This window comes from Tenebrio molitor, chromosome 3, assembly GCF_963966145.1.
Source record: "Tenebrio molitor chromosome 3, icTenMoli1.1, whole genome shotgun sequence".
NCBI lineage: Eukaryota > Metazoa > Arthropoda > Insecta > Coleoptera > Tenebrionidae > Tenebrio > Tenebrio molitor.
Genome location: NC_091048.1, coordinates 7,453,597 through 7,480,685, shown reverse-complemented (window position 1 = coordinate 7,480,685; position 27,089 = coordinate 7,453,597). Strand labels below are relative to the sequence as shown.

At 36.7% G+C, this 27,089-nt stretch overlaps 1 long non-coding RNA gene and 1 pseudogene across 1 annotated transcript; both read left to right on the top strand.

Moving 5' to 3' along the window:
- Positions 1-222: 222 nt before the first annotated feature.
- Positions 223-2,747, top strand: LOC138125616 (DNA ligase 4-like; annotated as a pseudogene).
- A 12,844-nt stretch (positions 2,748-15,591) lies between these two features.
- Positions 15,592-17,436, top strand: LOC138126913 (uncharacterized). The gene is made up of 2 exons (XR_011158003.1): positions 15,592-16,647; positions 16,702-17,436. It is a non-coding gene; the product is annotated as an uncharacterized lncRNA (long non-coding RNA).
- The last annotated feature ends 9,653 nt before the right edge of the window (positions 17,437-27,089 follow it).

The window sequence follows — 27,089 nt, the reverse complement described above, 5'->3', positions numbered from 1 at the left end:
TGGTTTACTTGTGGTTAAACAAAGCCTACGGGCGATTCTAGGAGATCCTTGGAGCCACCACCAAGATTTTGATCCAGAAGAACTGTCAGTAATTGGAGTCGCACAATGAATTTTGGCGTTCTGTGTAACTTCGTTGATAATGTGCAACCACACGAAGGGCGCATCTGAAAAGTCTAAGGGGGTCATTCACGAAACTCAGTAAGACATTGCAAATTAAAAACCATGACAACTGATATTGTTCAAGCATTGTATTTGCCGTCTCGTTAATGATTTGCAAATTATCTGAGTTTCGTGAATGACCCCCTTAGTTGACAAAAGCTGTCATAAATGCCCTGCGAGATCAACAACACGATTTGTTTCCAGTTTTGAGGTTAGTCATTCCAAAACTGGACTGCAACCGCCCCTCTTACAGAATAAAAGAGTCAAAAATCAGAAAACTCTTGATAAAAATGTTAAGCTTACCTCACGGCCACGACCAAAATGTGTTGTTAAAAGCTGTCACAGGTACTTCTTCGGATGTAGATTTTGGCGACGTCATGTACTCAGTTTAAAAAAAATACGTTATCAATAAAGACGTCGGCCTGACAATTCAGAATATAAATACGTATTGGGACCAGATAGCGCACAGAAAGACCGACAACGGGTTAGACGACCTCGTTTTGAACATTTTCCGAAAGCTGTCCCCAAGAAACATAAAATGGTTGATCCAGATCATCTTGAAAGACTTGAAACTGGGCATCAGCGACAACCACGTCTTGAATTGCTACCACGACGACGGCGCCGACTTCTACGCAACCAACAGCAACTTGAAAAGAATGTGTGAAGTGTTGAGAAACCCCCAGGTGAAGATGCACGAGTTGGAAATCAACATTTTCGAGCCGTTTCGACCTATGCTGTCGAAACGCTGCGACGCTTCCAATTTCAAAAAATGTTTCCCCGATTCGAAGTTCATTGTCGAGAATAAATTCGACGGCGAGAGGTTCCAGCTGCACATGGAGGACGGGAAGTTTAAGTATTTTTTCGCGAAACGGTTTCGATTTCACCGATTCTTACGGCGCCACATTCGACGAGGGCATTTTCACGCCGCTGCTTAAAAATGTCTTCGATTCGGCGACAAAGCGAGTGATTCTCGACGGCGAAATGATGCTCTGGAACAAAAAAACGAAATGTTTTGGGTTCAAAGGGATGAAACTAGATGTGAAAAAACTGGGCGAGGGGAAATATCAACCCTGTTTTTGCGTCTTCGACGTGCTGTTGCACAACGAAAGAGTGTTAACCAATCACCCCTTGCAGAAGAGGCTCCAGGTGTTGAAGAATGTGATAAAAAATCCAGTGGCTGGTACTATCGTGGTGAGCGCTTACACGGAGAGTCAGTCCCGACAGGACATCGTCGACGCCCTCAACTCTTCAATCGACAACAACGAAGAGGGCATCGTGGTGAAAGACCCCAAGTCGGTGTACAAATGCAGCGACAGAAACAGCGGTTGGTTTAAAGTCAAAATGGAGTATTTCGAGGACGTCGTCCACGATCTGGACGTGATAATGATGGGGGGTTGCTACGGCGCCAACAACAAAATCAATTCTTTTTTTGTGGGAGTGTCGTCAGGACGCGACACTTATTTCTCGCTAGGGAAGATTCATTCCGGCCTGAACGACGAACAGTTGGACATGCTCAACGACAATCGATGAATTTTGGAAAAGACACCCCCGATCTGTACGTCGAACCCCAAAACGCGTGCGTGTTTCAAATCAGAGCGACGGAATTGATAAGAACCACAAACGACAGCGTCAAATGTCCATACACGCTCAGGTTTCCAAGGTTGCTAACAATCAGAGAAGACAAACCTGTCGATGAGTGTCTCACGATGAACGATCTCCTGAGGCTGACACAACAAAATAAGTCCGTCATAAAACTGAACAAAAGACACATAGAATTAGACGAGATCATGGCCAAAGCGAAGAAATCGAAACGGATTAAATTGGAAGTGGTCAGTTTGGAGCAGCCAAAAAGCGCTGGAGATTTTTTGAAGGGCAAGAAATTTTACGTGGACTCGGGTACAGAGACGTGGGCGGTGGAGGAGATCTACCATTCTATTAAGAAATTAGGAGGGGTGGTTAGTTACCGATTGGAACCAGACCTCGATGTGGTCTTGATAGGCAAAGTCACCACCAAAATAGCCGATCTGTTGAAGAAAATCAACCGGTTTGATATAATCCACGTCGATTGGCTCCGAAGAGCTATGAAGGAAAGGAAGTGGGTGGATTACCACCAGAGCGAATTGTTCGGTTGGGGAGCGAATTATCGTCGAGACACCTGTACGAATCTCGACGAGTACGGCATCCCTTACGCGGAAGAAGTAACGGAGACTTCTCTGCAGCACATGCTACGGATGATGGAACAAAGAGATGAGTTTTACAGTACAAATGGGGCGGTGGTGATGGGCACCGCTCAACCCTCGTTCGATCAGTATGTCGCCTACTTTGACAAGTTCGAGAAGATCAACGATCCGACTTCGAAGCGGATTTACCACGCGTTTTTCGACGAAATAGACTTTCAGTATTACGACGGAACGGTCAGCAAAGAAATTACCCCGGAAGTCAACGTGATAGTGATGGGGAAGGGCTGTGATAGTCGTCGAGCTTTGTTGGAAGAGTTTTTGAATAAGAAGGGGCTAAGTGAAGTTAAAGTTGTTATGAGAGACAGTGGCGGCTTCTCAATGGAGGCAGGGGAGGCCGGGCCTCCCTAAATATTGTAGAAGTACAAATTATAAAATAAAAAATAATACAATAAAATTAAAGTCAATATAAATGATACATGTGTAAGAGAATTTTAAAAACGCAACAGAAAAACTACCTCTTCCACCCCAAACATGTGGCTCATAAATTATGTTCTGAAAAGTCCTTGACTCGGGGGTGATTTTTAAAAGTTCGACAGGCGAGACAGGGACAGTGTAGCTTTGGCAGCTGGAACCGACGGGCTGTCCAAGGTACGAGTACGAGAGTGACGGCAGGTGAATAGTCTGTGACCCGGGAGTGGTGCAGTGAATTAGGCTTGTGCTAGCCGGTGATACAGTTACCAGGTGTGTCGGTAACTGGGTGATAGCAGGTTTGGGCAACCTGGGCTATGATGTCAGTACCACCAATGCGCTAAAACCTCTGGCAGATACCATGGTATAATTCCTGAGCACCGGATGTCCGGGTGAGGCATCTTTGGCTCATGACACGGCTCGGCCGTTGACTGGGCGCGTCTTGTCGAGACGGCCAGTGGTGACAACCAAATGTAACAGATCATACGTGCTTGATTAACGGTTGGGAGGTAACCCCGGCTCTCCTGTACTGAGGGAGCACAGTATCGTATGGAAGTGGGTTGTAGGCTCACACGCTGGCCGTGGCGGTCTTCTTCTATGGAGACCGCGGGCGGGCCGTGCATCCCAAACTGCACACGGGGCTGTTACAGGTACTACCAGACCATCCAACGCAAACCCGGAACGTAGCGCTCTGAAGACGACGCCCGTGGTTCGAGCCCCTCATCATGATAGAAGCTAGGGGGAGGAATCCCCCGGGTGAGTCACTGTATGACCTTGATTTGTGACAGATGTGTCAGGTGTTTATCGTTTACATGTTTGTACCGTCCCATTGAGCAAACCCGAGTCCGGACCTGTGCTTTACCGTTTGAATGACTGAATGAGGTGGAGGTGAGTCCGACTGTAGATTATCGTATGACTGTAGCTGAGATTGTCTAATTTAATGTGTATCAATGAGTCTGATCGATTAATTACCAAATATTGAGGGATAACGCCCTTGGGCGAAAACCAAGTCTTACACATGTAATAAACGAAAATAATAAAATATACCTACATACAAATATAAGAATATAGCACTTTTTTGTTAGCTCGTTGATTATTATTAATGAATTATGTAATTAATAAATTAATGAATGGTAAAATCAGCTGGGTCTAAAAATGAATGTGCACGCCACCCGCAAACGGAGGCCGAGAGCACTCGGGCCGCTCTAGCTTACTGCACGTGTTTACTTAACAACATAACAAAATAATTTTCAATCATTGATAGTCACTCGGTATTTGTCACCCATCTTGGTGTGTTCCAATTTGTCATTATTTAAATAAATATGAAATACATTCTTTAAAGCATTTGGCTGTTTGGTAGTTCTATCACAGGTTCCTTTTCTTTAGGGCTTATTGATCACTGCTCCACACACCCGAAATTTTTTTTTTTCATTATCATTGAGAATAGTGAGCAAAAATGGCAATTGAATCACTAGTGAGTGTTAAATACAGGCTGATTCACGTAGCCCGTTCATTAGAAACTTTCTGATTTACCCAAATCATATTAATAGTGTTGTGAGGTCCGGTAATTGACTTAGTCAATGACCCATTTGACCGGTCAATAATTGTCAATGACTTGACGAACTTGACCAGTCATTTTTAAAATTTAAATTTCCCGCTTATAATGTTGAAGATTATAGGATATGATGACTGTTTGACTGATGAGATGAGGTTATGTTGGGTTGTCTGATTTCATTTACGTAGCTGCTGACAATGAAGAAATGGATTATGACAATAAATAAGTAAATTATGACAATGAAACATCTAAAACTTTAATAAAGATCATTGTGGAAAACGATTATTAAGCTTTTTATCTCTTAGGAAGAAGTGGTTTTTGTTTTTCAATCATTTTTGTGTCTTCTTAACATGACATACAATATATTTTTATTTTCATAAAATACTTAGGTACCGACTTTTTTAAATTCTAAACGAATGTTTAGTATTTTAAAAGAAACTAAAAACCTGAAAATATACACACAGTTGTGTTGAAAATTTTAAAGCGTTTTAAATTAACAAAAAGTTCAAATTCAAGCAAATATGTTAAAGAAAAAACAAAGTATAACTTCAAACAATTCAAACTTAACCTCACTTACATAATACATAATATACAATACATAATACAATAATTTATCGATCAATAAATCTTATAAAAAATGGAATTAAGAACCATTGTTTGGTATTAAAATAATCCTTGACATTGAAAGAATCATTTTGTGGTGTTTAACTAGTTCCTACTTTTTGACCAATAATGACTGGTAATTGACCGATCAAGGACCGGTCAACTTTGACCAAAAATAAATGACCGGTCATTTATCCATCACTACATATTAATATGAAAATTGGTAGTTGACTATAATCGACTACTCCAAGTTCAAATAAAATATTTTCAAAATGGTGTCACTTCCGGAAATACCGGAAATCGACGCCATCTTTATTTTTTTAAATGGAAAGGCCTCATTTTGAGTTCACATTTCGATTCTACGTTAAATTTTGAGTTTAAAAGCTAGGTTACAGGGCAGTTTTTTAAATCTGTTTTTAAAATACTTTCTGAAAAAATTTGTTTCACAGTGTAGGACTGGTTTACAAATCTATGAGGGGCATGATGACCAACTCAATAGACAAGGACCAATGGCTTAACGTGGCTTCCGAATCACGAGATAGAATATAGCCTTTTTTTTAAATTTCGCCCTGGATCGGAATCGAACCCTCGACCCTCGCGTTCCTAAGCCAAAACGGACTCCCTCAGGCTATATTCTGCCTAATAATTAAGGCTTGTCTTATTTTTGACTTATTTAAAATTTTAATCTGTTATTTAGATTTCAATTGATTTCACTGTCTTCAGAATGAGACCCTATACCGGTGTCCCAAAATGGAATAGCATAAATTTAATGATAGATTCTTTGGGCAATTATAATAGTAGTTTGTTTAACGAGTTCGTGTGTAAATTGGGTTTTTTTGACACGAATGGGCCAGTTTAAAACGCGAGTGAAATGAGCGTTATGCCCGGTTGCACCGCACTTTTAATCCAGTGATTAACGTTAACTAGGTATTATTTAATTTGACAAGTTTGTTTGCACCGCACTTTAAATAACCTTTAATCTTTGTTTAATAAAGTAGCGAAAATCGGCGAATTAACTCTTAAATAGAGTTTATGTAATGTCATTAATGTCAATGTGACTTCAAATTTAAAATCAACATGGAAGATTTTGATGATTTCTTGGAGATCATAGATTTTGGTTTTCCACGGTTTCAGTTCACAAGCAAGTGTTTTACATTTTTTGATTTTAATTGAAGAGGAAATAGAATTTCCTGCTGATACAAAAGCACATTTTACTTTAATTTTATTTACTTCTAATTCCACTGGTTCGAATGTATCGGGTGTTCATTTAATATTCTGGTAGCATTACCTATGGAAATATTTTATTTTTGTTAAGGCATGTCGTCGTTTGAACTTCTGGTTAGTAAAATTAGAGTAGAACTGTCACATTTTGACATTTGCCTTCAGAGAGGTTTACTGTTTGCTAGTGTTCACGTTAGAACAGAAAACGTTTTTGATTGAAAGTTGTTTTCGCAATGGTTTGAAAGTGAATGGTTCATGGATCTACTCCGTACAAAACTGCTAAGAAGAGTTTATCACCAAATTTCCCAATGTTATTGTTGATCGGAAAACCTTCGAAGACAACCTGAGCCGGTGTGTAAAGTTGTTTCGTGAAACTGGAGGCGTTTACCGAAGAAAAACCACAGGTCGGCCGCTAAAACGCACTGCTGCAAGAGAAATAATGCAAAATGCGCCCCACACTTCAATACGTCAGTTATCGCAACAGACTGAACCTTGTGTATTGTGTAGGAAGGTACACTCGCTACACTCGTTCGTGCTTTAAACAGTTTCGATTATTAACAAATTTTAATACACCATTAAGCTTAAATCTCGTTTGATGATTACCGAAAATTACCGACAATTGGTCGGTTGCACCGCATTTTTAAGGCCCACGAGTCCACTTTTCGTTGCTACGATGCTACGAAACTTATGGAGGAACGGAGGTACTGCAGTTCGAGTTTGGCCGTCGTGGGTGGGGTTGAAGCCAGGTACTATTCCGCACACGGAATCTTGGCCAACATTTTTTTGACATTTCTAAAAAAATGATGTAAACCAGTCATCAGATAATTATTGTCTTCAGTCCGCTTCAGCTACTCCATAAAGCGATTCCCATATTTCAATGGATTTGGAAATGTGTGGCACGTAGTGCTAACAGACCTGTAACACTTTTTGATGCTGCAAAGCTTTATGGCACAGAGCACTTAAGGTCAGGTCAGGTCAGGTCAGGACTTTATGGTAAATTCACATTTAATTGAAGTCAATTGACGATTAAATTGATTGACATTTATAATTTTTTGTAATGTTATTTGTTTTTTTAAAACCGGGTACTTTGGCAACATGGATTTTTGGTAACAACAACTTCAGCGTCCTCTTCCGGCCTGTGGACGGTGCGCACAAGCCAAGACGCAAACGAAGGACACAATTAATACACCCACTTTGCATTCTATAGTATTTTATTTTATCTATGAAATAGTTTGGTAACTAGCTCCAAGTAGCGGAGAAAACTTTTAATAACATAATGTTACGGCCGTATGGAGCGTAGCGGAAGCTAGATGAATCAGTGTAGATGAAGTTGGCCATGCCCAAACATTTTTTGTAGCTGATGGTATCATTTTTGAAACGTATTAACTGGGTTTATCTGGCAGAAATAACATCACACTTTAAGATGCCCTTCTGGGATTGGTAGAATTACAAGTCTTGTAACTCAGTTATGTAAACAGTAGTAAATTATTTTCTTCAATTTTTTCACAACTTATTGTTGTCGGCAGATGCCATCTTCTCTGGGGCGTGAGTTCTGAATGATCTGTATAAAATAAAACTTACGTCAAGATTATAATAAATGAACGTACTGCCCATAAGCCTTTAATAAAGCAACTGCGTTGCAGGTTTATTTTTTACTCTTCAATGAAAATTTCAGATAAAAGTAATAAATATTTTGATCACTAGATAATTTTTGTTCGCGCCCTCATCTTCACTTGTCATGATAAATAACTAAACTAATAATTAACACTAAAAAAATACCGTAATCTTGTATGGTTCCTTTATTATCTTCTTTTATAATCGTAACAATTAATTGTATCTAAATAATAATGAAAAAGTGACAATACACACGGGATTATCCTGCTGTACAGAAAATGTATTCCATTCTCTGTATCTTGCTGGTCATCAGGACACCTCTCAGGAACCACAATAAAGTTTTTCTTCTAAAACTGTTTATGCCATGAAGGTAGTATTATCTACCCCATCTTCCATTTTTTTCTATCCCTATCCCTACTCTCCCGCACTGATTTTGATCCACACATGATTGCTACAAGAATGATGAATGACACGAACAAAATTGTTGAGGAGAAAACTTTCATTTTGAAAACTTGACAACTAGTGCTTGAACTCTAAACTGGTTTAGCATTTCTAGCTCGAGGTATTTAAAGGTATTTTTACATTACCACAAAAAAGAAGTAATTTTTTAATAAATATTATGGTTCTAAAGTAGGCATTGTTTTCACAGCGTGAAATAAAGTACCTACTTTTACGTAGATCGTTTATTAAAGAGTCTAGTTAAAGTATCGGAGGAGGGCGTTAATAGCCCCTATTAATTATTATCTCGATTATTAATTGCTCTCATTAACACTCTTGTTGTTGTTACTATTATTTTACAGTTTGGGGAACTTTATTTCACACTTTAGTACACTTGTACTTTCAGGGTACCAAATTTTACTTAATTTGCTACAGATAGGTATAAAAAAATACAAAATGAATTTCTGGTAAAATACTTGAATAAATGAATGTATCCCTAATGGCCCATCTTATTCAAAAATATCTAAAATTCTTTGCAAGAGACCATGTGAACGACGTGAATAACAACGTACAGGGTGTTTTCGAAGTTGAGGCATATAGGGCCCCACATACTGCTTACAAGTCTGTTCGAACAAAAACGACGGAGACGAGTTGCACACACACTTCAGCTTTATTTAAAGGTTTTAATGAGTGAATAAATATCAAGTTATATTTGTATGCAGTGGCGGCAGCATTAGCTATAAAAGCATATATTTTCCATAAACACGGAAGACTGCGAAGACTTCTATAAATTCCAGTAAGAACTTTCTGTTAATCTGGCGAAAATCCGTCATTTTCAAACAATAATTTGTCGCGAAATACAAATCGCCGAAATCTGGTTTTATTATTTGATACTACACCACTGCAAAAACCGACGTTTTTTAAAACCGTTCACCGCACACACTTCAGATTTGCTGGAATTGACAAGTCTGTCGAACAAGTTCGACGGACATAATCAGGGTAAACCTGAAAATTTTCATCATTTTTGTTCGCGAACAAAACCGACGATTTTCCGGGCACACACTTCAGATTTGCATCGTTTCTGTTCGAACAGACTTGTTCGTCGAACAAAACCGTCGAACAAAAACTCAGTCTGTCTTGGTGGGGCTCTTATGGTATACCGGGTGGGGCATCGTATACGCGCACGCCAGAAATCGCGACTTCTAATTAAATAAAATTGGCTAAATTTTATATACCTGACTAATTATTGATAAGGTATATTTGAGAATTTTTTAAAAAATTTTTGTTAATAAATAAGGCCGTAACAGTTTTATTAGTTTTCTCAAATTAACTGTTAATTTACCTATAAAGTTTTTACACTAAATGAATCTGTATCTGCTAGCCCATCAAACCCTGGTGGCACAATTACAAATTTTGACTTGGTTAGCTAAATAATTCGCTTTTTTATTTAAACGTAAACCAGACGGGTGATTTACGGCACAATGGTATAATTTCCCAACAAAGGTATAGCCGACCGTTTTAAACCTTTTTGCCATAAAATTGACAATTTCCATTGTCACCTAAATTTACGACAGCACAAGTAGCAGGTCATAAATAAAAATGATTTTGAAAGTTGAAATGTAAAACTGCGTTTAATTCAAAATCTAATTGGTATTTTTTTCCGTAGATTTCGTAAATAATTATAGGAAGTGAATCTGGGTAGGTTAGTATAAAAATCAGAATTTGACTTTTTGGTTGAAATTTACATTTTAATTTTTTTTGGCTTTGTTTGTAAGTGAAAAATTATCAAAAAATTATGAAATGTACCTTACCAATAGCCAGGTAAGTCTGGAAAATTTCGACAATTTTATTTAATTAGAAGTCGCGATTTCTCGCGTGCGCGTATACGATGCCCCACCCGGTATATGCATAACCTAATTTTTTTGACGTTAAATGACTGTTGTCATTTTGCCAAACTAAATTTCCTGAAACTGATGTCTTCCTCGTCGCACTTACGACATTTGCATTTATTATCTTTGTTCCACAATAAACTCACGCCAGGAATGTAATGGCGGGCGCTACCTTGCATGAATTCTCTACATTTTTTGTTCTTTATGTTTTTTTGTCAGATCAATAGTTTCGTAGTTACAGCGTGTAGAAATCGAGAATTTCTTTAGTTTTTGTACTTTTTATTCTTTTCCACACCACCACAGAGGTAGAACAATAGGGTGCGTTTTTTTTTGACGTGGTATCCCCAGTGGGCATAGTCCACGATGCAGTAGAAGTTTACTGTTTTACACTTTTTGATCTCTTTGTAACGTAGACGGATTAAAATGATCTGGATCGATCGGTATAGATGAGCTGAATTCATCAGAGTTTATGAATTCGGGAATTCCTCTTGAGAATTTTCCTCTTGTTCCTCAGACTCATCATCATCATCATCAAGATCATCTGGCATAAATGCAAAGAATTGTACGCCCTACATTTTTTATAATAACTTAGATAGACGTATCTCGCACGGATAATGAAATAATCGACTGTAATTACACGAGAGGTCTTTTTTGTCTGGATAAAATTGAATTTTTTTACGATAATTTGGTTGCTTGGTAAATTGACGACACAAACCACCCGATAAAAAAACGAGTCCGAAGGACGAGTTTTTTTATCTGGTGGTTTGTGGAGTCAATTTACCAAAAAGAAACCAAATTAGAGTTTAAAAAATGAAATTTTATCCTGGACGAAAAAAACTTCGAGCGTAATTCGATGAGATAATTTAATGAATAATAATAGGTAGAGTCGATGGACAAATAAAACTGGGACAAAAATGACAATCACGTAAGTCAAAATTTACAAATTTGCATCGTTTAATTACGGCTTTATCACAAATGGGTTAACTTTGGTATGACATATTATACAGACACTGACAAATATATAGACAATTCAATGATCTGATTTACATAGATTAAATTTTAAGTGTCCCAGTTTTATTTGTCCACCGACCGTACGTAATTATGAAGCCATTTTGCACTTCAATTTATTACAAGCTGTATCAATGTTTAAGATTGTTGGTTCGTTATCATAACAACAAACAATAATCAGGTTCGAAAAAGTTTGCCATGGAAGTTTAAGCACATTTTATCCAGATGCAAAGTTAGGGCTAACTTTATCCGATGTCAAAGTGACAAATGCATCGCGGCTTATGGGATTTTTTATACATGAATTAAATTATCAGTAGTAATATAACGAGTGACATGGACATTGTCGATTATATTTCGACTGAATTTTACGAGTTGCTATGATTTTGGAAATATGTACAGGGTCTCTATAAATGATTGTCGGGTCCAGCCAGCCATGGAAACTTGTCAAATTTTGAATGTGCCGCTTTTAACCAGAGACAAGTTTCAACTGTGCTTTACTCTTGCTAACGTTAATGTATTTATTATTTAATATCAACACCAACAGGGGAACAATTATTGCCCCATCGTACCGCCACACACTGTACAAGAATTGGTATGAGAATAAATCCAAACAGAGATAAATATTGAGAACACCTTGTCCCTGTATACCACAATACAATACTTGATACTGCCTTTTTGTCTGCTTTAGTGCTTTCACATTTCTTGTTTTATGCTAGTGGTAAATACGACCTAGACTGAATTGTCGAATATGGTATTGACTCCCATTTTTTCTTCCAATATAAATAACAGTGTTTTTCATAACAAATAAGTCTTACTGGTTTTTCAATAAAATCAAATGTATTCAACAACATAATTTACAACACTAAATAACGATAACAAATAGGTATCTTTTTTATAAAATAGATTGATAATGTCCCCCATTAACTTCTAAACACTTGACAATTCTTCATTTATTTTCAAAAATATTTTGCAGCATTTCTTAGTTAAGGGTACAGCAACACTGCTATCCACAGTTCCACACACCAATTTTCAAAACATGTAAAGGAGTCTCTACAAATTGGTGTGGATTCTCAGCACTCCAAATTATGAAATTGAGGTGATTTTCAAACTGAATACATTTTAAACACAACTTTGATAATCTACAGGTTGGAGTTCTTGTACAACACTAATTTTATAAAGATGTAGTTGTGGCCTATTTTTAATGATTTTGTGACAAGTGCATCGTGGTACACCAGATTGTTGAGATAAACAGGCTATGGATATCTGTAAAGTCTTTTCCACCATTTCTTTCAAATCCTCGAGTATTTCATCAGATACTGGTGGTCGTCCTAATGATTTACCCTTGCTAATTGTTCTGATTGGTAAAAATCTGTTCACAATGTTGTTCAGATATTTTGATGGAATTCATTTTTACAAACAGATAATTCCCCATTACTAAACCTTCGATTTCGAAAGTAAAAAACAACAATGAACGTGTTCTGTTCAACAGAATAAACCATTGTAAAGAAAATAAAGCTAAAATAAAACATAAAACATTAAAGCATAACCTCACAAATTTTGCCAGTGTAGGTATTTACCTCTAAAAGCGGACGTACTTGAAAAATACAGATTTTTGGTGTATATTAACTGTGATTAACTGCGATAAAACGAATATAAGGAACCAAAACTCGACTGACAAGCGCAAACGAAACGTCATTCACTAATGTCAGAAGTGACCGTGAAAACGAACTAGAATTTGGCATCTGTTTCAAAAAAGCGGAACAGTAAATTTTTTTTCCAAGGCTGGCTTGACCAGACAATCATTTATAGAGACCCTGTATAACGAGTGCGAAGCGAAGCGTAGCACGAGTTGTATTTCAAAATATCATAGCAACGAGTTAAAATTCAGGAGAAATATATTCGGCACATGTTCATGTCAAGAGTTGTATTTTACATGAGAATTTAACAAACCAGAACCACAGACATTTACGAAACGGTATTTATTAACATTTATAACATTACGTATTAGCAGTACCATTTATTTGCTTCCATTTTTGCAATTTTTATAATGACATATTTAAACTGTCAAACGCGAATTTGTTGATTTGGTGACAATTGAAGAGTTAGATGCAGAATAATCGCCTATTTATTTTGTACCTACAGAATAATCAAAAAAGCTCGCTCGTAATTGGCTGTTATTCAGTCCAATTCTTAACGTTCATTGGTTCTTTGACACGTGTGTTGAATTCTCATACCGGGACATTTTTTTAACTCTGAACATAGTCCATACTTATTCCCTATGTTCAATTTTAAAAAACACAGATCAATGCATTGTGAGTTGCTATGCAACCAACTATACCGAACACCAGGGATTTTGAAATAATGTTAAAAATTGTTCCGATTGATGGAATTGGTCTATCATGTGTTGCATTGGAAATGTCACGCACATTTCTAATGTTCTGATTGGCATAGAATAACTGCATTATGTGTATTTCTTCTTCAAACAACTTGACCATTTTGTTAATCTGTCAAGTACTTATTTCCGTTACCTGGGTTACGTGACTACATACATGCATTGACCTGTGTTTTTTAAAACTGAACATAGGGAATAAGTATGGGCTATGTTCAATGTTAAAAAAATACCCCGGTATATTATACAACTAGAGGATTGAAAATTCTAGATCGAGTGGTGTTTCCGGTAACACGTCGAGTATAATCGATAATTTTCCATCCTCGAGTTGTATACGGGTAGACTATATCATGAATAAAAATAAATAAACAAATAAACAGGTTTCCGAAACGGACTGGGCGCATTCAGTAGCAGAGCGATTTGATGTGACGTTGATTTGACGGCTAGCGCAAAAAAAATTGTAAGTTAAGGAGGCGAGCTAAAATACAAAGGTTGGTACGGTTGGTGGACAAAAAAAACTGGGACACGCAAAATTTCTTACGTTTGTATCAAGCTCTTAATTGTCAAAATAAAATCAAAATAAAACTGACTTTTACAATCACTGTTGACAGTTATCTTGACAAGAAATAATGCCAAATCTAACAGAAGTACAAAAACACGTAATTAGACAACGCCTTGGGGAGGGTATTACCATAAGAGCAATTGCTAACGAGCTAAACGTTAGCAAAAACACTGTTTTGCTCACCAAACAAAAACTTGCAACTTTTGGTAACATTGTAAGAAGACCAGGCTCTGGCCGTCCAAAAGTTACCACGGATAATGAAGATTTTGAGATGATAAACTTTCTTCGTTTACATCCATTTGAAACCGCCATCAGAGCTCGACAGGAGACGAATTTTCCTGCTTCTTTAAAAACAACAAGAAGAAGAATAAAGAAATCTGAACTAAATAATAGATGTGCAGCAAATAAAATCTTTTTAACTGCACAGAATAAACAACAAAGAGTTATGTTTGCTCAAGAATATATTCATCAAAATATATGGGATACGGTAGTCTTTTCTGATGAAAAGACATTCCAGTCTTCTAACAGTGGACGACTCCGCGTATATAGACCTGTAGGGACAAGATATAATGAAGAATACGTTCACTCCACCAATCGAAGTGGACGATTTGCAGTCAACGTATGGGGATGCATCAGCATTAGGGGCCCAGGAGTTTGTGCAATTGTGGAGGAGAGGCTAAGAGCACCGGTCTATGTTCGAATTCTGAGGGAGATAATGCTTCCCTCAATCACACATGTGTTTGGTGAAGGAAATTTTATATTTCAAGATGATAACTGTCGTGTCCATAGAGCCAGAGTTGTTAGAGAGTTCTTGGATGAGCAAGGGGTGCATACTTTACCGTGGCCTTCCAAGTCACCGGATTTAAATCCGATTGAAAATATTTGGGGCCGTATGACCTCAATTATGTATAAAAATGAGTTTCGTCCAAATACGGTCGAACAACTACAACAAAAAATTGTTGATACTTGGCACGAGATATCACCAGAATATACCAGGGAGTTGGTATTATCAATGCCACGCCGATTACAGATGGTCATTGATAATAATGGTGCAATGACGAAGTATTAGGTTTAGGTTTTTTGTTCGTTAACAACTTGTTTTAAACAAATATGCAATATATAATTATTCAACTTACCTTTACCTACGTGTTTTTATAAATTGAATTGAAAACGGATGAAATCTAAAATTCGATTTGATGTTTGTAAGTGTCACACATGGCATTTTTGTCTTATGTCATCATTTCGTAGTTAACCTATTTGTTCGCAAGCCTGAATTAAACGGTGCAAATTTGCCAAATTTCGATTTGAATAGTTGTCATTTTTGTCCCAGTTTTTTTTGTCCACCAACCGTACATTCGAATATACAAAGGTTCGTATATTCGAAATCGCCCTGGTTACTAAAATAACCGCTGTAATACATGGTAACTAAAGAAAATCAAAGATTCTTATTGGTTTATAAAGTAATGAATGATATAGTCGCAGAAATGTGAACCTGTTTATTTATTTATTTATTTATTTATTTAATTCATGATATAGTCTACCCGTATACAACTCGAGGATGGAAAATTCTCGATTACTCGACGTGTTGCCGGAAATACTACTCGATCTACGATCTCGTGGTGTTTCCGGGCAACACGTCTCGTATAATCGAGAATTTTCAATCCTCTAGTTGTATAATATGTGAAAATACCTGCCAAGTATAAACTTTTCTGTACTTTTTGCAAGGTGGAGCCATTTTTATGTATCTATTGACTGGACTAGTAGCCCAAGTACTAATCATAATCGCTCACAATTGATGTGGTTTCATATTATAAATACAATCAGCGCACGGAATAATGCTAGTTAATCCGACTTGCGATGGTGTTTATTGCTGAACAGGTCGACTGTATGGTTTTTGCCGAGTTTTTGTTCCGTTTTTATTCAGCGTCAGACGGAAGCAATGTCCGGTGGCGTCCCAAAAGTTTAGCGAATTTATTTGAATAAAATTCGATAAGGTTGTAAAGTAAAAAATAAATTATCAAATAATAATGGAAACAATATTCAAACCATAAGACGCCAGGTAATCTGTCGAGTCTTGTACTACTTCAAAAAAGAGACACACCATTATTAAATCGTGAAATTACATTGGGCCCGACGCCCTGCAAGTACTGTGCCGCACGTTCATGAAATCGTCCCCCACTACTTAAATCGCCTAAATCTGTCCGAACACTGATGATAACAGTCCTAAAAGGGGGGAACACACGATCAAACATGTCTTTCATACATGTACGCGCGTACATGTTTGTCAAACATGAACGTCTGTGTGTTGGCCCGAAAACGCTTCAAACATGTACGCGCATACAAAAAGTCCGTCAAACTTCTCAACCTGGCTTTGCCTGAAAACAAGTCCGTACGTTGATGTATGCACGTACATGATTGACCGTGTGTTTTCCAAACGCACTTGTTTGCCAAAGACTTCTTCAGGGCAGTACGTCGTACCGCTTACTTACACACTGCTATAGAGGTTCCTGATTTTAGATGTAATGGGGTAAGTCTTAACTCTTCCAGTAGGTTTCCATGAGGTAATTGTTCCCGTTTTAAAAGACCATTTTTTACGACGGTTTTTATTTTTCCAGTTTTTTCGTTTAACTATGGTAATAGCCCACGCCACTGCCATCAAACACAACTCTTCGGGCATCGTTTTACTCGGCAGCAAAGAAAACGTGTGAACAGGTTGATTAATATCTAGACTATGATGTCTTAAGACATGTTTGATCGTGTGTAGGTCGGTAGTATTTGACGCTGATTTTGACAAACATGTACGCGCGTACATGTATGAAAGACATGTTTGATCGTGTGTTCCCCCCTTAAAACAACCGTTAACAACTAGATATTACAAAAAGTATTATATTTCACGCTGTGAAAACAATGGCCACTTTAGCAGCATAAAAAAAATTACTTCTTTTTTTAATGTAAATGTAGTAATAAAAAAATACCTTTTTAAATACCTCGAGCTAGAAATGCTGAAACCAGTTTAGAGTTGAAGATCTAGTTGTCAAGTCTTCAAAATGAAAGTTTTCTCCTCAACAATTTTGTACGTGTCATTCATCATTCTTGTAGCAATCATGTCTGCAAATAGGGATAGATCTCGAGGATGGGGTAGAGATAGATAATACTACCTCCATGGCATAAACAATTTTAGAAGAAAAACTTTATTGTGGTTCCTGAGAGGTGTCCTGATGACCAGCAAGATATAGAGAATGGAATACATTTTCTGTACAGCAGGATAATCCCGTGTGTATTGTCACTTTTTCATTATTATTTACATACAATTAATTATTACGATTATAAAATAAAGGAACCATACAAGATTACGGTATTTTTTTAGTGTCAATTATTAGTTTAGTTATTTATCATGACAAGTGAAGATGAGGGCGCGAACAAAAATTATCTAGTGATCAAAATATTTATTACTTTTATCTGAAATTTTCATTGAAGAGTAAAAAATAAACCTGCAACGCAGTTGCTTTATTAAAGGCTTATGGACAGTACGTTCATTTATTATAATCTTGACGTAAGTTTTATATTATACAGATCATTCAGAACTCGCGCCCCAGAGAAGATGGCATCTGCCGACAACAATAAGTTGTGAAAAAATTGAAGAAAATAATTTACTACTGTTTACATAACTGAGTTAAAAGACTTGTAATTCTACCAATCCCAGAAGGGCATCTTAAAGTGTGATGTTATTTCTGCCAGATAAACCCAGTTAATACGTTTCAAAAATGATACCATCAGCTACAAAAAATGTTTGGGCATGGCCAACTTCATCTACACTAGTACACTGATTCATCTAGTTTCCGCTACGCTCCATGCGGCCGTAACATTATGTTATTAACAGCTTTCTCCGCTACTTGGAGCTAGTTACCAAACGATTTCATAGATAAAATAAAATACTATAGAATGCAAAGTGGGTGCATTAATTGTGTCCTTCGTTTGCGTCTTGGCTTGTGCCGTCCACAGGCCGGAAGAGGACGCTGAAGTTGTTGTTACCAAAAATCCATGTTGCCAAAGTACCCGGTTTTTAAAAAACAAATAACATTACAAAAAATTATAAATGCCAATCAATTTAATTGTCAATTGACTTCAATTAAATGTGAATTTACCATCAAGTCCTGACCTGACCTGACCTTACCTTAAGTGTTCTGTGCCATAAAGCTTTGTAGCATCAAAAAGTGTTACAGGTCTGTTAGCACTACGTGCCACACATTTCCAAATCCATTGAAATATGGGAATCGCTTTATAGAGTAGCTGAAGCGGACTGAAGACAATAATTATCTGATGACTGGTTTACATCATTTTTTTTAGAAATGTCAAAAAAATGTTGGCCAAGATTCCGTGTCCGGAATAGCCCCACGACGGCCAAACTCGAACTGCAGTCCCTCCGTTCCTACGTAAGTTCCGTAGCACCGTAGCAACGAAAAGTGGACTCGTGGGCCTTAAAAATGCGGTGCAACCGACCAATGGTCGGTAATTTTCGGTAATCATGTATTAACTAAAACTAGATTTAAACTTAATGGTGTATTAAAATTTGTTTCATTGCTACGCGTATTTTAAAGTCTGTTTAAGTAAACATGATTAATTATAGTTATTTAATAAATTAGTTTCTTAATGAAGGCGATTAATAATCGAAACTGTTTAAAGCACGAACGAGTGTAGCGAGTGAGTGCCTTTAATAGTTGAGATTAGTAATCGCCCATTAACAAACGAGTTGATTACAAAAATTTTTCGTTGACCGCAAACTTTTTTTTTGTGACAAAATTTCAAATCAAAACCAAATCAAAACCAATTTCATCTTTTTCGATAAAGATGAGACCTTATAAAATATGTACCTTCATCCTTTTTTTGTCCTCAGGCGGGTAGGCCATTTTTAAATTTTTCAACACTTTCTATTCACTTTTCCACAAAGAATGTCAGAAGACGTCAACTCCATTCACATTCAATTTCACGTAAAAATCACGGTTGCTAAGGAAACCTAGTTACCTTTGAAAAATATGACATGCGAATTATAACCAAAAAGGTCGACTTTTGAAAAAGTGAATTCGTAATTGTGCAGTTATGGAGCTATAAAATATAGAAAACCCTGCTGCACTACCTGCTGCAGTGTTGATAAGTGCAAACAATGCATGTTCGAGATTGTTTATACATTAAAATATCATCAAAACGTCAAAATCGCAAAAATCGTTGATTAATGAAAAATAGTGTATTAATGAGGTCCATTAATACAATATATTTTTCTCCCTACCGGTTAGAAATGTAGGCTGTGGATACCTCATTTGAGGTGAGAAAATTCAACTTTCTCGCTAAGGTAAGAAAGTTAATCATGAAATGTTTATGGTAAAACTGTACCAAAATACAAATGTCATAAGTGTCAAAAGTGAAATAAGTTATTGATAAATGAAAGCCAATTCAATGAAGTAAGTTGGTAGGTCAATCATATAATCTGGAAAATAAACAGATAAGCTAGGTAGGTAGATTACTTTACCCTGTTTATATCAAATTTTCGAACAAACCTCAAATCTTCAAATGCGATGACAAGTTAATTAAACAAATAACACAGCCTACTATTCAATTCTCAAAATTTTCGTTTTAATCACGAATATAACCATCTTTTTTGACTTTTTTCAACAAAGTTGTGCCGGTAGGGAAAAAAATTGTATTCAAACCTTGTTAAGAAAGTGTCCTTGCAGACCTTAGGCACTTACAAACCTCGTCTACGACTCGGTTTATAATCTTTGCCTGCGGTCTGCAAGAAACCACTTTCTTACCTTGGTTCGAAATATACTATTAGACAAAATAATTCATTAATATTGAAATTAACAAGCGGTCAATGGAAAATTAATTTAAACAATAATAATCGAATTGTAAACAAACCCATTAACAACGGAAGAAGAATTCCGCTAGAGGCGCTACTATTTGAGAGTTTCAAAGTAAACAATTTCAAGAAAAAGTGGAAAAAGTCAGAATAAATTGTAAACAATTTGTGGGAAGTTCGAAAAGTAACGATTTCCATTTTGTAAAATGATGAAAAACGAGGCAAAAAAAGAAGAGAAAACGCTGTCCGAATTATTCTCCGGAGGAAAAAACGCTTCTTTTGAGTATTGTACAGCTGCGGAATTAAAATTTCGGACACTATTGTCAATGTCATGATATAAACTCTAAAACAACCTTTACGTTAATAACCTTATTTTTTACTCTTGTCATGTTTTTGTCTTTTTGGCATTCAAAACTTGTCATTTGTGGCATAATAACGGGTAGGCAACATATCAAAGCGATGATTTAATGTCAGTCATGATGACAGTAGAAGGTGCTTTACAGAGATTTTGTTGAAGTGACAGAAAAATAGTGCCCGAAATTTTAATTCCGCAACTGTACATAAGAACATAAGTACAAGCGTACCTATCATTGCGAATCAAAAAACAATCGTTAGAAGCCGCTACACAATTTTTTTTTTAAAGTGTGTCCAACAAACAAAACAAACGGCTGCTAAAGAAAAAAAGAAAATTCACAAGACTGGTGGAGGATCCAAAAAGAACAATAAAGGGAATTCAAGTAGTGAATTGATTTTGAGCATCGTTAACAAAAAAACTGTACAAGGACTTACAAATGAGTTTATATCAGCAGGAAATTCTATTTCCTCTTCAATTAAAATCAAAAAATGTAAAACACTTGCTTGTGAACTGAAACCGTGGAAAACCAAAATCTATGATCTCCAAGAAATCATCAAAATCTTCCATGTTGATTTTAAATTTGAAGTCACATTGACATTAATGACATTACATAAACTCTATTTAAGAGTTAATTCGCCGATTTTCGCTACTTTACTAAACAAAGATTAAAGGTTATTTAAAGTGCGGTGCAAACAAACTTGTCAAATTAAACAATACCTAGTTAACGTTAATCACTGGATTAAAAGTGCGGTGCATCCGGCCATAACGCTCATTTCACTCGCGTTTTAAACCCATTCGAGTCAAAAAAACCCAATTTACACACGAACTCGTTAAATAAACTACTATTATAATTGCCCAAAGAATCTATCATTAAATTTATGCTATTCCATTTTGGGACACCGGTATAGGGTCTCATTTTGAAGACAGTGAAATCAATTGAAATCTAAATAACAGATTAAAATTTTAAATAAGTCAAAAATAAGACAAGCCTTAATTATTAATATTCAGAAAGTATTTTAAAAACAGATTTAAAAAACTGCCCTGCAACCTCGCTTTTTTGCAAAAAAGATGACATAGGTCAAAAACGATGACAGATAAGTGTTAACAAAAAGACGTTCTAAACTCAAAATTTAACGTAGAATCGAAATGTGAAGAATAAAAAATAAAGATGGCGTCGATTTCCGGTATTTCCGGAAGTGACACCATTTTGAAAATATTTCATTTGAACTTGGAGTAGTCGATTATAGTCAACTACCAATTTTCATATTAATATGATTTGGGTAAATCAGAAAGTTTCTAATGAACGGGCTACGTGAATAAGCCTGTATTTAACACTCACTAGTGATTCAATTGCCATTTTTGCTCACTATTCTCAATGATCATGAAAAAAAAAATTCGGGTGTGTGGAGCAGTGATCAATAAGCCCTAAAGAAAAGGAACCTGTGATAGAACTACCAAACAGCCAAATGCTTTAAAGAATGTATTTCATATTTATTTAAATAATGACAAATTGGAACACACCAAGATGGGTGACAAATACCAAGTAAATACCGAGTGACTATCAATGATTGAATTTTTTTTTGTTATGTTGGTAACACATTTGAAATCTTTAGTTGGCAACATCGTTGGCATGACACACGCAATTTTCAAAATTAAAGCAAACGTCAAAAAAATCTATTTTTTTTTCCAACGTCAATGTGTGTGTTCATTCAGCAGAAAAAGCCGCTCCGTAGCTGTTGAGTTTACGAAGTAGCAAGAAACTTTTACGCTACCTAAAATGACGTCCGCTCCACAACATGTTGAGTGGTAGCGGTTGTTGACGCATGCGTTCAACAGAAATTTACTCACCAGCTACGGAGCATCAGTGTTGCCAATCCACTAATTTGCTTCAATCATCTATAGTCACTCGGTATTAAACAACGACTAGTTCAATTACAGGTGGATGAATTTTTTTTCTATTGCCGTATTGATGTCGGTGTTTCGAGCAGCAAATGGACATTTGATTTCAAAAATGGAGTCCAAATCAACCAATCCATCTGTAGCCCAATCAATAACGAGTTTTACCTTGCAAAAGGTACAGAAAAGTTTATACTTGGCAGGTATCTTCTATCAGGCATGTTATTAATGCTGTTGAGTTTGCGACCTTGGGGGGGGTTGCCGCTCGCCCCGCCATACTGGAGAATAGGGGTGCAAAATCACATTTTTGCGATTATTTCATTATCCGTGCGAGATACCTCTATCTAAGTTATTATAGAAAATGTAGAGCATGCAATTCTCTAAATTTTTTGTTCTTTATGTTTTCTTGTCAGATTAATAGTTTCGTAGTTACAGCGTGTTGAATTCGAGTATTTTTATTATTTTTGTACTTTTTATTCTTTTCCACACCACCACAGAGGTAGAGCAATAGGGTGCGTTTTTTTTTACGTAGTGTCCCCGGTGGGCATAGTCCACGATGCAGTAGAAGTTTACTGTTTTACTCTTTTTGATCTCTTTGTAACGTAGACGGATCCAAATGATCTGGGTCTAGATGAGCTGAATTCATCAGAGTTTATGAATTCGGGAATTCCTCTTGAAAATTTTCCTCTTGTTCCTCGGGGTAATCATCATCATCATCATCAGGATCATTTGGCGTTTACCTGTTTCATTAGTATACACGTTGGAGTCCGATATTTCCGTAGACGGACAAACAATAAATGCTCGATTTCTACAGGCTGTAACTACGAAACTATTGATCTGACAAAAAAAACGTAAAGAACAAAAATTGTAGAGAATTGTATGTTCTATATTAGTAGTAGTTAGATATACGTCTCTCGCACGGATAATGAAATAATCACAGACGTTCCAGAATCTGAAGATCAAGAAGAACAAACACCTGAAATCAATGAATTTCTATTTTGGCAAACGCCAGATGATCTTGATGATGATGATGATGACCCTGAGGAACAAGAGGAAACTTCTCAAGAGGAATTCCCGAATTCATAAACTCTGATGAATTCAGCTCATCTATACCGTTCGATCCAGATCATTCGGGTCCGTCTACGTTACAAAGAGATCAAAAAGAGTAAAACAGTAAACTTCTACTGCATCGTGGACTATGCCCACTGGGGACAGCACGTCAAAAAAAAAAACGCACCCTATTGCTCTACCTCTGTGGTGGTGTGGAAAAGAATATAAAGTACAAAAATAAAAGGAATTGTCGATGCCTACACGCTGTAACTACGAAACTATTGATGACAAAAAAACATAAAGAACAAAAAATGTAGAGAATTGCATGCTCTACGTTTTCTACATTTTTCGCACGGATAATGAAATAATCGCAAAAATGTGATTTTGCACCCCTATTCTCCAATATGGCGGGGCGAGCGGCAACCCGCCAAGGTCGCAAATTCAACAATATTAATAATATGACTGATAGAAGATACCTGCCAAGTATAAACTTTTCTGTACCTTTTGCAAGGTAAAACTCCCTATTGATTGGACTATTATGGCACCTAGCAGTCCTGTTAGGTATACTGTTCTTGGCCCGAACAGGGATTACATCCGTATCATCTTCAACGCGGCCAACACTTAAAATCAGAAGATCCACCACGTCGAATTGCATTTTGTCAATGGCTTCTTCAATAGGTCGTAATTGACCAGTTTTATCGCCAGCTCGTTCACCGGACATAAACCCTTGTCACTTTGTTATGGGGCCATTTAAAACAGATTGTGTATGAGACTCCAGTTGACACCGAGACAATTCGATAAACTTCTGACATGTTGATGAGAACTCAAGCTTCTGTGGCTCGAAGGACACACAAGAGCGTACTATTGCGGGCAAAAAAAGTGGGACATCAACGTCATTGTCTTGACTTTTAATGTGAAATAACCCTTACCTGACACTAACCCTACTTTGAATTGATTGACGTTGTCATTAAGTATTGTAGGTTGTAGGGAATGTTTGTAAGTAAACACGTAGTGAATATTTATTTAATGCAAAGTTCCAATCAAAATCTACCTTTATCAAAAGAAGAGAGCATTTGGAAAAGGAAAATAGGAGTATAAAATACATTTTTAAACTGTCAGCTGGAATAGTGTCAAAAAAAATGACAATAAAGCTTGAACTACATCGAATTTTTCAAAACTGACAGAAATTTGATGTCCCACTTTTTTTGCCCGCAATAGTACATCGATTACGGAGGGCGTCATTTCGAACATTTAATTTAGAGGTTAGTGCCCTTGATCAAGTGTGGTGCGTAACTTCAATGTCACTGTCATTTACTACGAATAAAGAATTGGTTTTTGCTTGACTATCTAAGTTTTTATCTTCTTTTGCTTTTAATGTACGGACGGAGACATTGGCGGGTACTAGAATTTACGATCAAACTAATTAAAATTTTATGTGGGTTTAGAAAGATTTTTCGAAAAAATGGTAAATAGAAAACTAATTTATTTTGATCAGTTCTATCATCGTTTAAATTTTCTTAACGCATTTCAATAACATACTGTATATTTATATTTCATACAGGGTCTTTCAGAACTCGCGCCCCTGAAAAGAATCGCACCTGCCAATAAAAATTTTAATTTCAAATGGAAAATGTAAGGTATTATGTTTATAGTAACTAGATAGTTCCTCAAAATCTTATTCAAAAACCTGCGTCTGGGATCTACGATCTCTCACAATCGCGTCTTGTGTGTTTCCACATCTTTTCGGATCTGTCCATTCGTGCACTTCAGTCGGTAAATTCTTGAATCACTTTCAAGTTTTATCTACGAAACTAGACGGTGAATTGCCTTCAAATTTGTGGTGAGAATTTTTACTTGTCCTTCGCGACGCAACATTATGGGGTCTAATTTTGAAGACGATATTGCCATTTTTTTACTCAGTGAAAAAATATTTTTCTTCAAACGTCCGTAAATTATGACATTATCCTGCTGCATTGATAATGCTAAAGTGTCACTTCATTGTCATGGCATCTAACGAGCTGACGAGCGGCAGATAAAGTTATTATCTCCGATGAGAGCGGCAGATAAAATTATTATCTCCGCTGAGGGCGTCCGTGAAGTTATTATCTCCGCTGATGAGCGGCAGTAAAGTAAACTAGCTAAATCATTTGAAATTCCTACCTGGTTTCTTAACATGTCTTAAATAATTTGTTATGAAGGTTTGAAGAAAAAATAGTATATGTTATTTCCACTGACAGAACTACCAAACAACCAAATGCAAATGTATTTCATATTTATCAAAATAATTACAAATGGGAACACACCAAGCCGGGTGTCAAATACTAAGTAAATATTAAACAATATTAAATATGTATTAAAGACTAAGTAGTTCAATGTGAATGGTGAATGTATCTTTTAAAATTGGACTAAGAAAATTCACTTAGCCCCTTCTTTTTCAAAAAAGCTCGATGACTATCATCCCCATCACGATCACGTTGACCTCCGGGGTAATTTCTTTGCTGACCGTTCCGTCGTAATACTGAAAGTCTATTTCAGTGGTAAATCCGCTTGTCAATGTAGGCGACATACTGATCGAACAAGGGCTGAGCGGTGCCCATTACCACCGCCCCTTTTGTACTGTAAAACTCATCTCTTTGTTCTTTGTTCCAACATCCGCAGCATGTACTGCAGAGAAGTGTCCGTTACTTCTTCCGCGAAAGAGATGCCGTACTCGTCGAGATTCGTATAGGTGTCTCGACGATAATTCGCCCCCAACCGAACAATTCGCTCTGGTGGTAAATCCACCCAATTCTTTTCCTTCATAGCTCATTGTTGAAAATTGAGAATCACTCTTTTTGTCTCCGAATCGAAGACATTTTTAAGCAGTGGCGTGAAAATGCCCTCTTCGAATCGCCGCGCCGTAAGAATCGGTGAAATCGGGGAAACATTTCTTGAACTTGGAAGCATCGCAACGTTTCAACATGGGTTGAAACGGCTCGAAAATGTTGATTTCCAACTCGTGCATCATCGCTTGGGGGTTTCTCAACACAGTTTTTTCAAGTTGCTGTTGGTTGCGTAGAAGTTGGCGCCGTCGTCGTGGTAGAAATTCAAGACGTGGTTGTTGCTGATGCTCAGTTTCAAGTCTTTCAAGATGATCTGGATCAACTATTTTATGTTTCTTGGGGACAGCTTTTGGAAAATGTTCAAAACGAGGTCGTCTAACCCGTTGTCGGCCTTTCTGTGCGCTATTTTGTCCAGATACTGCGCCGCAAAATTAGCGCATACTGTGTAAAAACTTTAAAAAAGCCTGTAAATTTAAATTTTAAATGATGCATTATGAAAAGTGGTTTTCTAATGAGTATCGGATTTAAACTTTAAGATTGTAACCTACCTGAGGGGATGGTCCACTGCCTCGGCATCAGTCGTAGAGCAATTTGTGTATTGGGGGATTCTTTATCGAAAAAAATAGGGCGCCACGAATTTGGTTGTAAAAAAAGTTTAAAAATCTAACTCTGGGTCCAAATCCGAAAACCTCAGAAGAAAAATTCCGGCAATTCAATGATACAAGATTGAAATAAACGTGTATTGATGAAAAATTGAAAAAATGAATATAAAAAGAGTATTTGGTTTGATAAGTGAAATTGTAAAAATAAAATATGAATAATTCTAGCAAGCCGCTACCATTTAAAAATAAAAATAAAATTCGATTCGGTTTTTGACCCGGGAATTTGTCCTATATTAGAGCGCGTGGCCACGTGTCGTACAGGGCGTTAAATTTACTTCAAAAATATTTGAGTGACACGAGCGAACAATCACGCGTCAAGTAGCTAGCCCTTCACAAAGTTTATTACAAGTTTGTTTTATAAAAA